The sequence below is a fragment of the Triturus cristatus genome, chromosome 7 (genome assembly GCF_964204655.1).
Source record: "Triturus cristatus chromosome 7, aTriCri1.1, whole genome shotgun sequence".
NCBI lineage: Eukaryota > Metazoa > Chordata > Amphibia > Caudata > Salamandridae > Triturus > Triturus cristatus.
This window is the reverse complement of record NC_140590.1, coordinates 1,035,707,019-1,035,719,142: the sequence shown is the minus strand read 5'-3', so window position 1 is coordinate 1,035,719,142 and position 12,124 is coordinate 1,035,707,019. Positions and strand designations below refer to the sequence as shown.

At 45.2% G+C, this 12,124-nt stretch overlaps 1 long non-coding RNA gene across 2 annotated transcripts in view; it reads left to right on the top strand.

Annotated features, from left to right (window-relative positions):
• Positions 1-3,246: 3,246 nt before the first annotated feature.
• LOC146811056 (uncharacterized) overlaps positions 3,247-12,124 on the top strand; it is a 56,595-nt gene continuing 47,717 nt past the window's right edge. The window contains exons 1-3 of one of the 2 annotated variants that reach the window (XR_014965772.1): positions 3,247-3,441; positions 3,686-3,770; positions 4,212-4,329. This is a non-coding gene — a long non-coding RNA (uncharacterized LOC146811056). Of the gene's footprint in view, positions 3,442-3,685; positions 3,771-4,211; positions 4,330-12,124 lie in introns of those variants that run through there. The other variant, XR_014965773.1, reaches the window with a different exon arrangement.

Genomic DNA, 12,124 nt, shown 5'->3' with positions numbered 1-12,124 from the left:
TCACTAGTCTCTCTTTACAACTGTACCGCTATTCTATCCAATCAAAGCGCGACTCACACTAACGCATCAATTCAGAGCGTCTACGTCACTGTCACAATCCTCAAATCCCAGCACGACTCACACTAACGCACCAATAAGGAGCGTCTACGTCACCCTGTATTTCTCAACTCCTAGCGCGGCGTACACTAACGCACCAGTCCGAAGCATTCTACAGTTCTGACCGACTGTCAATCCCAGCGCGGTCGTTCTGACATGAGCAGCCGCTGCGGCAGTTCCTGCTCCTGTCTACCCCTCCTTTACAAATCTACTCAGTAAGTTTTTGTTTCAATTTCTACACTTCTGTTAGTAACAACATAGAAACGTCTCCATTGTCCGCTTCGCTAACCAAAGAAGAGCAAAAGACCTTTCTCACGAGAATTCCGTCCTCCCCGAGAGCAGCGCTTACCTCTGCCCTACTACGGAATCGTTACTTCCGTTGATAAAGTAGCACATCCCTCTACTTCACCCTTCTAACAAGCACTAGCTAATTGTTTCTCTAGTATTTAAGACATATAGTTGGAGACCCAATGCTCCTGAGAAATAAACCCAGAGTTTCGCAACTAACCCAAATGCTATTTTGCTCACGCACTTTCACACTAGAAAATGTAGTACATTCATACAGAATCCTGTCTTTCCCGAGAACAGCGAACAGTCTGTCCTACTACAGAATTATGACATACGTTAACAAAGCAGCGCTTCCCTCTACTTTGTCCTTCTAGCAAGCTCAGAGAATACCTATTACCTTTCCAGTGATAAGCGTTATCGGAATGCCAGTTGGATCCCTGATACCTAAGACCAGAACTTCACAGGTAACCTTTGCTATCATACACTCTTCTCTCACACTGTAAATGTCTCTAATGGCAACACACGACGATGCTACCAAATCAAACCCAGACAATGCGTCGTGCAACTGCAATCGTTACACGTTTCCCCTGTGTACCTACAGGGCAACAACAATTCCGTCTTTCCCGAGAGCAGCGCTTACCTCTGCTCTACTATGGAATTGTTACAAACTTCCGACTTCCTACATCCCAGAAGCCGTGCTAACGACATAGAACTCGACGCAACTCAACATAGAATGTTAGTACATAAATCAATACCAATCAATAACCAATAATCAATAAGCAATGTACAAGCAATAATCACCAAAGCAAAACAATAACAACCATCATACTGCTACCAGAAAAACTGCTGCAGCGTGGAGTACGAAATCCCTCCCTCCGTCACAGACCAAAGATCTCACAAACACACACCATCCATACATTCGCTGGTGGGGTCCATAACACCAACATTCACTCACCATCAATCTGTGTTTCTCGGGAGGCGATTATCTTCCAAACGCTGACATGAAAGGAATTACCTCTTTACCCTAATGAGCAACAAATCTACGCAACCTTCTGATACTCATTTGGCCCTGAACTTCACCTTTAGTATTCCTCTCATAAATCGGGATGGATCAGTTAGTTGCTGGTTTAGGTTGATTTCTAATTCTCTAATTCACCTTTAAATTAATACATTTTCAATGAATAAACAACCCAACTCATTCTGTAGTTAATCAATTCAATCTTTATCTAATTAATGCAAATTAAATCATTCATTTATTCAAGCCGCCAATCATCATATTTACCTATTCTGGCTAATCGTCGTCCTCTAAGTCAAATCCGGTAGTCTCGCAAATCTATGCCCATCAAATTTAGTAATTTCAGTTCATCAGGAGTTTAGGCATTAATTCAGTCCGCCAAAGATTCAGGGAAAACAGCTGTCCGGCAGCGTCACCGTCCTCTCCATCAGCATAACGTCAGGAAAACGAGAAAAGCCATACAACCTCTCTATTCTACGATAATTTATAGTAATATCATTGTCAAAAAGTAACAAATATTGGCTTTCAGCTCCTCTGATTGGACAATCAGAGATCGTCCAACAGGGTTCACATGGAATCATGTCTCTTAGGTCATCAGTCTTGCTTGTTCCGGTTTTAAGAGGCGTCTTATTGTTCTTCTGAAAAGCTGGCTTGCTTCCCAGGGCGACCTTGGTGGTTACAGTCTGGTTAGGGTCACGACGAGGCCACTGTTGCTGGCGTTAGCGCAGGCGCACTGCACCCAAAACCTCGTGTAGCGTTGTCAGTCAAGTCAGGTACCGGAGGCAGCCATTTTGTGGCAGGCCCAAATGGTCAACTTAAGCAAAAGAAACACAAAACGCAATTAATACATAGAAATAACTAATAAAATGTTATTCCCTCACTAATACCCATATGTGTATGTATTTATCTAGCAGAAAGCAACACTCAAGCGGTTTATACTTACTGAATAAAGCACAAATCACAAATACATAACAAAAGCAACATATATCATGCAATATTCTAATTGTCTACCATTAGTATGCGTACATAATTTAGTTTACAAATTAATTAAGTCATGCAAATGCAATCCCACGTGTATTTCAGTTATTAATAAGATTGGTTAATAATTTTCACTTCATTCCATTAGTTCGATTATAATTAATTAATTAATCTAATTAGTATAAACATGCAAAATGGGGAGGGTATACAAAAATCTTTGCATTACCCGCTCCAGCATGGTCAGGGTCATATATCCCAGGCTGCGGCTTGAGTTACTTGGAATAAGGAAGACATGGTATATAGCTGATCCTGCATTACGTCATTATCTGACTTAACCGACATAATAAAAAAAAAATGTTATATTGATATCGGGTAGGGAGTGTTCCGGCATTTTTGTAACAGACTGATCATGTGGAATAAGAACTTGTAGACTGCTTTTGTTTGGTGAGAATTGGGACGAGGGCAGTTTATTTTGATGCACTGCAGGCATGGGGAATTAGCTTCACCCTGAAGTGAATCGGTGTGCTTGAAATAGCTCACAGCAGGTTTAGAAGGTTGGGGCAGCGTTAGTGCCGTGGAGAGTTGGCAGACGGTTATCATTGGTAGATACATGGAGTTTCTTTATCCAATCAGGTTCCGGTAAGTTTGAGAACCTGAGGGGAAACCGCATTGCAGTGACGGTTTACTTAGTTTCTGATACTGCATGATGATTGGCTGAATATACAGGGAGGACCAGAGAGGGAGCAGTAAGAGATTATCATATTGGAGGCTTGAAAATCCGCTCTCCTGATTGGAGGAGTAAATGCACGAATAGCGAACAAGTTTGCGGTGAAAATACTGGCGGTTTACTTAGTTTCTGACATTGCATGATGATTAGCTGAACACACGGGGAAGACAAGAGCGGGAGCAGTAAGAGATTAGCATAATGGAGGCTTTAAAATCCGCTCTCCTGATTGGAGGAGTAAATGCACAAATAGCAGACAAGTTTGAGGTGAAAATACTTGGCGGGAAGGATCGCACCAACCAGATGGACTTCATTTTTAATTGAACAGAGGAACTGAAAGGTTAGGTTTGATATGGGATTGAGTCATGGCCCGTTGAGGGGGAAGGAGGTCTTGCCAAGAATAGAGAGGGGCAGGTCTCGATTCACAAATAGAATATGATGGAAGGCTTTTGGAATATTTTTTTGCCTTTTACTTTTTCTAAAACAAGGGTGGTGATAGTAATGAAGAGTGATTAGGATTAAGTGCATTGTGGGAGACCCTCATCATTGGACTGACAGTTATACCATTTTCCTGTTTCCCCCAGATCACACATACAATTGAAGGGACAGACGGATGCTGCCTAGAGGGATATCCGGTTAGAAATTAACTGCGAATAATAATGTTTTAAGGTAATTATTTGAAATATATGGTCATAATAAGTTTTGGTTGAGGTTGGTCACATAGAGACTTTTTTTTCTGAGTCAAGTGGGGTAGTACTGGGTGGACATGGTGTAAAAAAGAAACTAAATATAAAGAATAACTGAAGGAAGCAGAAGGATTTTAAGGGTACATTAAGGTAGGAATGATACTGCAACAATGATTTTGAATCTAAAGATGAGTATAGGTGTGAAGGTACAGGATGTGCACTGGTTTCACACTTTGAAGCACTCTCACAAGGCTACCACTTATGTGCTGTGGTGAAAGAAGATTGGATATAGGCAGGGACTATTGTTTAGCTTTTTATGTGTTAACGTTTACTATGGATTGTACATTGTAGGATTGATGGTTTTATTGAGAAATGTATATTTTTTTGGGATCACTCATGTATATATTGTTTCTGTAACTCACAGCCCTGATGATGTCCCAAATGGACGAAAAGCGTCGGCTGACATTGCTCATTATTGGGGTGATCTGGAGTTATGAAGTGAACATTGTGAAATAAAATGCATTAATTGGATAAATATAAAACTGCCTATGGACGTTTTGTGAATTTAGCTACATAAAGAGTAATTAACTTGGGAATGTTAATGAATTAAAGTGCTTCTTTTGGATCAAGGTTATATTGTGTTTAAAAACAAAGTGGAGTGTGTCCTAAACGATTGGAAATACAGTTACCAGGATTATACACCTGTGCGCCCGATTCTTGCCTTCACCGCTGGACGTTGTGTTTTGCACATTTCCTTTTAAGTTGATGGAGTTTTTCTCCCGGGTTTGAAGGCTAAGATGGCTGGTCCTCAAGACTCAAGCACCACAATATTTTGAGAAATAAGTAACCTGTGAATGTGTTATGTGCAGTATCCTTGTGCCTCAGCCTCTTGGTAAATCTCGAATACCAACAGTACACCATTTGTGTGCTGGACCTATGACCTGTGTCAGAACCACTTGGAGAGGGCCATCGGAGATGCAGGGGCTACAGGGCCCAACCATGTTGGTTGAGCCCTTTTACTCCTGGTGGCCCGGAGCCCGACCTTCAATGGATCCCCCTCAATTGGGCCAAGTACCCCTTCTGCACTTGACTGTTAGTGGTAGCTATGGTCGAGCAGTCAAGGGTCTCTCCGTGGGGAGATGTAGACATTGGTCATTGAACAAGACTCATAACTCAAAGTGCAAACAGCACGAACAGTAAATCAATGTCCAGTCAATTACTTGCTTTAATAAGTTGAAGTAGTATTGCATTTTTTAACTACACAGGCAATGAAATGCGACATGCAAAGGCAACAACACAATTCCATTGAGGTCGGGGCTCTAGTAGTTTCATTTGAATCCCTGTACCACCCTCCTTCATGTAACCTGCTCAGAGTAATTCCCCATTCACTGGTGGCTGCATCAGGGAATGCAAACTATTAGGCCATACTCAAGAATTGACCCTTCTGACCTTCTAGGAACTTAGTCAAAAGTGTCTTTGATGCCGCAGCACTGTTTGCAGCAAATTACCTTGGGAACCAAATGTCCCAGTTCTCATCTTACTGCTCTCATGGGCGCTTTCAAACACGTTCTCATGAGTACTGATCAATTTGCAAAAGTTGGGCTGCTCGCAGCATATGTTTTAGTACCCAGCAGTGCAGGCTCACTCTCTGGAGTGGCACACCAAAGATATCTCACATGCCAGAGCAGTTCCTTGCATGCAAGGAAGCGGTAAGTTGATTTTATTAAACAGGGTTAGGGAATCCTTTTCTCAGCTCCCAACTGGAGCCAGCGAGGATGCGAATTTGTTCACGGCATCTCTGCCAGTCTTCCTCAGTAAATAAGAGGCAGTTCCCTTGCAGCACAAGTCCAACCTGCAAGTCGCAGCCTCAGTCTCTCCTTTGAGCATGGGCCTGAAGCTTTTGGCAATGTTTGTACCAGCAGCTTGTCCTGGCATATTGGGTTGGGATATGGGTACAGTTTCTTCCAGTCGCAGCACCCGGCCAGGGCAGTCAAAAGTATTGGAATTCCAGGAAATAGTACTTTGCCGGTGGCCTTCTCTGGCATACCGGGTCAACTCAGCATGACGATACGGGTACAGCAAGACCCACAAGGTTCTCACCACATGGCTCAGTCTACGGGAGCCCTCTCCTAGTATGCGGGGATCACTGAAAACAATCCTGCACACAGAGATGGCTCAATCTGTGCACAGTAAAATCCTCACACATCACACAGGGAGTCCTCACGTTAGGACTCCACACTGGCCCTTGGTACCTCCAACGGTCTCCTCGGGCACACTGGTTTTGGCAAGAAGGTAGGCATTGATGCTCCAGGGCAGGTGGTTTTGTTTGCCTTAGGTGATGTCCCCTCAGACAGCAGTGCAACTAGCAGACCGTGGCCCCTATTCCTGGTCACAGGCAGAAGGAATGCAGAGCTTCCCTTTCTGACACAGCCAGTCTGGCTGCTTGGCAGAGGGCAGATTTTTGGTAAAGCAGCCTCCCCTTCTTATAGTCCTTTTCTTGACACCAAATGTAATTTAGGGTCAGGGTCTTTGAAGTTTTATGTTGGTGTTCTGCTTCTTTTGAAGAGGGCATTCCTCCTTTTGATCTTGCTTCATGAAAGAGTCTGCCACAGCAGGCACAACTCCAAAACTGATTATCCATAATATAATTAATGAGTGTCACCAGAGTTTAAACCTGGATGTCAGCCACAGTGATATGTGCATCAAATGCTTAGTACCTGATCCTCAGCCCTACACTTTATGATTCTCTGATCAGCCCAATCTCCCTTCCTGATATGTGTCTCAACCACTTCCTTGTGATCTATCTCTGAACTGAAGAGCAGTCTTTTGAGATGTGAAGGGAGTCTCCTTCTTCCCTTCAGTGTGTCCTCACCCAGCTCAAAGGAATGCAGCAATACACAATTCTGTCTGGGGGGGATGTCTCTCCTCCACATGTTTTTACCAGACAGGCCTGGGCTTCCCAAAATAGAACCCAGGGTCCTCCATACAATGTGCGATTGCAGGCACACTCACTCAGTGAACATTCATAGCACACTTTCTGTTCTGCACTACTACCCTGTATGCATTGTACCCTTACATGTATGCATGCATCCTGCACACACTCTGTTTGCTTGCACTGTTCAGCACAGAAGCTTTTCTATATTTAACCAGGGTGTGCTCTTTACAAACACCCACACTGTCAGCACACACACTCCCTTTGTGTGTGCTGCAAAACTTTCATCCTTCATTTATTTTACTACGTTCAAGGTAATGGGGAAGCGGCGATGCGTTGCCACCCCCCGAGTGCGGATGCACCTGTTTAAGTTGATGCAGTATTAAAGAACATTGCTACATTTTTTTCATTTATAATTAAATATTGTTGCAATGGGTTGGGTTTTCCCCCTGAGGTTTGGTATGGGGTATGGGAGGGGGAACATTAGGATTGTAAGTAAAAGTTAGTAACATGGTTCAGTCACAAGCATCAATTGCAGTGCAGTAATAATTATCTGGGTGCAGGCAAGTTTGATATGAAAGAAGAAGATTATGGTTAACAAGGTAGAGGTAGAAGCTAATATTGTGGTGATGTCCTGAAATGCTAGGGGCCTTAATAATGCTCGGAAATGTAATCAAGTAACCAATTATATGCAACGGCATCAGGTGGACATTGCCTCTGTATAAGAGACTCATTTGGCATTGTCTGACAAGACGCCCCTGGTCACAAATTGGGGGGAACAGAGATATTTCACAGGTTATAGCTCGTATGCCAGAGAAGTGGCAATATTGATACATAGACGGGTGCTTTTTAGGGAGGTGGAGGTGTACCGGGATACTGGGGGCAATATTTGTTGGTTAAGGGATGCATGCTCGAGCACTCCATACTGTTTGTGGATATATGTGCACCAATTGTTGATGACCCCAAATTCTTTGATACTATTCATACTCACATAGAGCACATGGGGGCAGAACACATATACATGGGTGGGGATTTTAATTTGTTCCTCGACCCGGTGCACAATAGTACCTCAAACACGATAGACACAAAGCCCAGGGCAAGGCGATCACTACTAGACACCATAGGTTGGGGCTGGGGGACGCTTGGAGATATCATTGCACAAATTGGGATGGGTACACACACTATTCTGCACCCCACAACACATGAACATGGTTGGATTACTGGTGCCTCTCTGCTGGGGTTGCACTATGGATAGGCACGGTTAGCCACCTTCCGCGCACACTGTCCGACTACTCCCCCATCATTGTAAAGTTGAGAGTCCCGAGAGCAGGGGGTGGTAGAGCGCCCATGGAGATTTCCAGACATGGCCCAAAGACACCGTTTTCACAACAGAATTGGGGGAGGTGGTCACTGAATATTTCTCGCTGAACGTGGGATCAGTGGAATCCAAGGCCACATTGTGGGAAGCCTTCCAGGCATGCATCAGAGGAGTGTGTATTTCAAAAAGCGCTGGGGGTACTTAGGGACCTACACCAAACATTAGAACAAATAGAAGCACAGCTGACGGAACTTGATCGAATACAGGTGAATTCCACTGGCCCTCCCGATTTGCAACACCGTGCAACCTTGTTGGCTGAATTTTGGAAGGTAGCAGAGCATGAGCAGCACTACTTTGGCAAGTATGCAGTTGCCAGGTGATATGGGGAGGGCAAGAGGCTGGGCAGAACCCTAGCCAGACTAATGCAACAGTCCCGTAGGCCAACCTATATAGCGGAATTAACAGGTCATGGGGAGTCGCGGATAACTGGCAATGTGGGAATCCTCGAGGAGGTGCATACATACTACACAGCATTATACACCTCCAGGGCCACTGGGCACTCTACGGAATACACTGACTACCTAGATGAGATCTCGCTGGTCTGGAAGGAAAAAGCGAATCAGGAGTTTCTGGCTGAGCCTTTTTCTGAAATCAGAGTAATTGAGGCAAGCGATGCACTGGATGGCTCTACAGCACCAGGGCTTGATGGGTTTACGGGCTGCTTTTATAGGAAATACAAGGCTCTCATCGCACCTTACCTTATTGAAATGTATCAAGAGGTGGTGGAGGCGGGGGTGCTTCCACCTACCCTTAGAGAGGTGGTCATAACTCTGCTTCCGAAACCCGGCGAGGACATGTGGAACTGTAGCTCATATCGACCGCTGTCACTTTAAAATTTTGATAATAGGATCCTAGCTAAAATACTGGCAACGAGGCTTGCCTTAATTTTTGAGCAACTGATATTGCCAGCACAATCGGGTTTCATTCCTCATAAGTCAACAGCTCTTAATCTCCGCACACTGTTCACCATAATGTCATAATGTACAGAATATCACCGATGGTCCCAGCGGCCGCTGTGCTACTTGATGCGGGTAAAGCTTTTGACCCACTTGAGTGGCCTTTCCTTTATGCTACAATGGGACGACTAGGGGTGCCGGAACGGTTCTTAGCAGTTGTTAAATTGCTGTACATGCTACCCGCGGCGCGCATCCAACTTAATGGAACATTGACAGATGAGTTTAATCTCACTCTGGGGACAGGACAGGGGTGTCCACTCTCTCCCCTGTTGTTCGTAGTGGCACTTGAACCATTGGTGCGGCATTTTCAGCAGAGGCACAGTCACAGGGGGGGCAATTCAATACTGGACCCCTACTTCTCACAGTATGCAGATGATATCATACTGTATGTAAGACACTCGGATGACAACTTAACACCGCTCCTCTGTGAAGTGACAAGATATGGTACCCTGTCAGGTCTACGCATTAATTGGGAGAAGTTGGAGGTCCTCCCACTGACGGGGTTGCCTTGTGACAGAACAGTGGAGTATCCACTGACGTGGTGCAATGACTCTGTTAAATAACTTGATATCCACGTCCACACAGAGAAGGATCGTATCCTTCAGTTGAATTACGGCCCGGTTATGGAGAGGCTGGGACACAATGTAGAGCGTTGGTTGACGATGCCCCATGTCAATGGCAAGAAGAATAGCCATAATTAAGATGGTTGTTCTCCCGCAATTTCTATATCTCTTTAAAAACATCCCTATCCCGTTGTATAATAAGTTCTTCTTGGACCTCCGAACACTGCTAATTCGATTGGTGTGGGGGGGGGGGGGGAACAGCCCTGCATTGGCTGGGACACTTTAATGTTGCCTTATGAGAAAAGAGGGTTCGGGGTACGAAATTTTCGTATTTACTATCTGGTAGCGCAGGCGAGTTTTGCTCAACACTGGTACTATGCAGATGTCAGGATCCCATATCACAGACCAGAAGCCGATCTGGCACTCCCGGCACCGCTTAACACCCTGTTGCCGGTTGGGTTTACGCGACACCCGCACAATATCCAAACACTGTCCACAACCAGCTGGGCACGGCATAAACTACTCATGGTAACTGGATCCTGCATATTATACTCATCCGCATTACCACCAGCGGGTAATGGCTGGATCCCCATTTTGCAGGAGGCTTTGGTAAAGCGCACATTGGCTAAATTCCATCTAGTAACCTTTGGAGACTTATTCCCCAAAGGTCATATTTTTTCACGCACGGAAGACCCTTATTTCCCCGATGCCACTATAATGGATCACTTTGTGCAGCAGAGGCTTCATAGGGCATTGTGAGCGAGTATGTTTAGTTATCCATTAGAACCCCCTGAATTCCCAATTCTGACAGGGGTTATTAAGGATAGGGATGGGAGTCATCTTATGTCTAGCATGTATAAGGCCGCAGTGGCGATACTTCCTGGTCGGGATACTGGGTAAGGGTGGGCGTAGTGGGCGTAGTGGGGCTACGTGAAGCAGCGCGTAGTGTGCCCAAATCTACGCACACTTGCGCGCTCCGCGTAGCCCCACTACGCCCACTACGCCCACCCTTACCCAGTATCCCGACCAGGAAGTATCGCCACTGCTAGACATAAGATGACTCCCATCCCTATTTCTCGCAAGAAATGCGCATGTGCGGGCGTCCGCGCATGCGCTTCAGGTAAGTCTCTTTACTTTTAATTATTTAACATGCAAGATATGATTTAAAAGGAGGGCGGGTGGCAGGCAGCTACGCTTCGCCCTTGCGTGTGCGTAGCGCTGCCTGCTTCGCCTACTTCTAAAACTGCGAAGCAGGCAGCGCTACGTACACTACGTGGGCGAAGCGTAGTGTAACGCCCAGGGTTAATACTGGGGTGTGGGCGGCGTGGGTGTGCGACCTTGGTCACCCAGTTACTGATGTGCAGTGGGGTCGGTGTTGTACACAAATATGCAGTGTCTCCCCAAACTATCGGCACACACTGTTGCATTTTAAAATCCTTTGGAGAGCATATAAGACACCTAGCAATCTACATCATATAGATCCCTCACGCCCACACACATGCCCGAGATGTTAATCCGCAGAGGCAGATTAGCACATATTACGTGGACATGTGCAGAGATCTAGAACTATTGGAAAGTAGGCTTTGAGGAAATTTCTCATATGATTGAGATGGAGACCGTGCCCACGCCATTGATGGCGCTACTTGGGTACATACAAGACCTTCCCAAATCCAAGCAACGGTTTGTCGCTATTACGCTCCTCATCGCTAAGCGTGATGTAGCCATCAATTGGGGCAGTAAGCACGCCCCCACATTGCACACATGGCTACGAAGTATGACCTACTGCAACACTAATAGTGACACATATGCACAACTGCAGCCGCTCGCGACTAGGCCCCTGGATATCTGGCAACCATGTCATTCTTACCTGCTGACAACGCGGATATAGATGACACTTCAACACTGCCACAGCACACTTCCATGGGGGCTGGGGTAGAGAGTGGAACACCTGGGGTTGCTGTACCATTGCAGAGTTTGTAGTGAATGTTACTGAATGCTCTACCTGACCCCTAGCAGAAAAGATATTCCTGCACTTACTGTTAACCTGGTTAAAGCATGCCTGTACCTGGAACATATAACAATGTTTCTCTATTGTGATACCTAACAATGCACTGTAATGCTATGTAATGGATATTTTTGTTTGTGAAATCAATAAAAAAAAAAAAAAAAACAATGTGAGGGAGCCTGTAGGCCTCATTCCAGTGACACAGGATAAGAAGGTCCTGTTCACTACCACTGATCACTACACAGTATGCTGCCACTACCGCGCTTGTCCTGCTTAACTCCAGGTAAAGGAGGCTGCCCTCTACCACTAAAAGATTAGCACTCTTGGTGCCCAGTAACAAGATCGCATTCCACGAAACAGGCCTATATTATGGCACACATACATGATCCATGCTCAGCATTAAGTCTCCAAACCACTGTACAGTCGGGTACTTAGGGCAGGGTTATTTCCATTTCAACAGCCAGTGACAGTAAAACGCCTAGAACGCTACAAGGAAACATCAA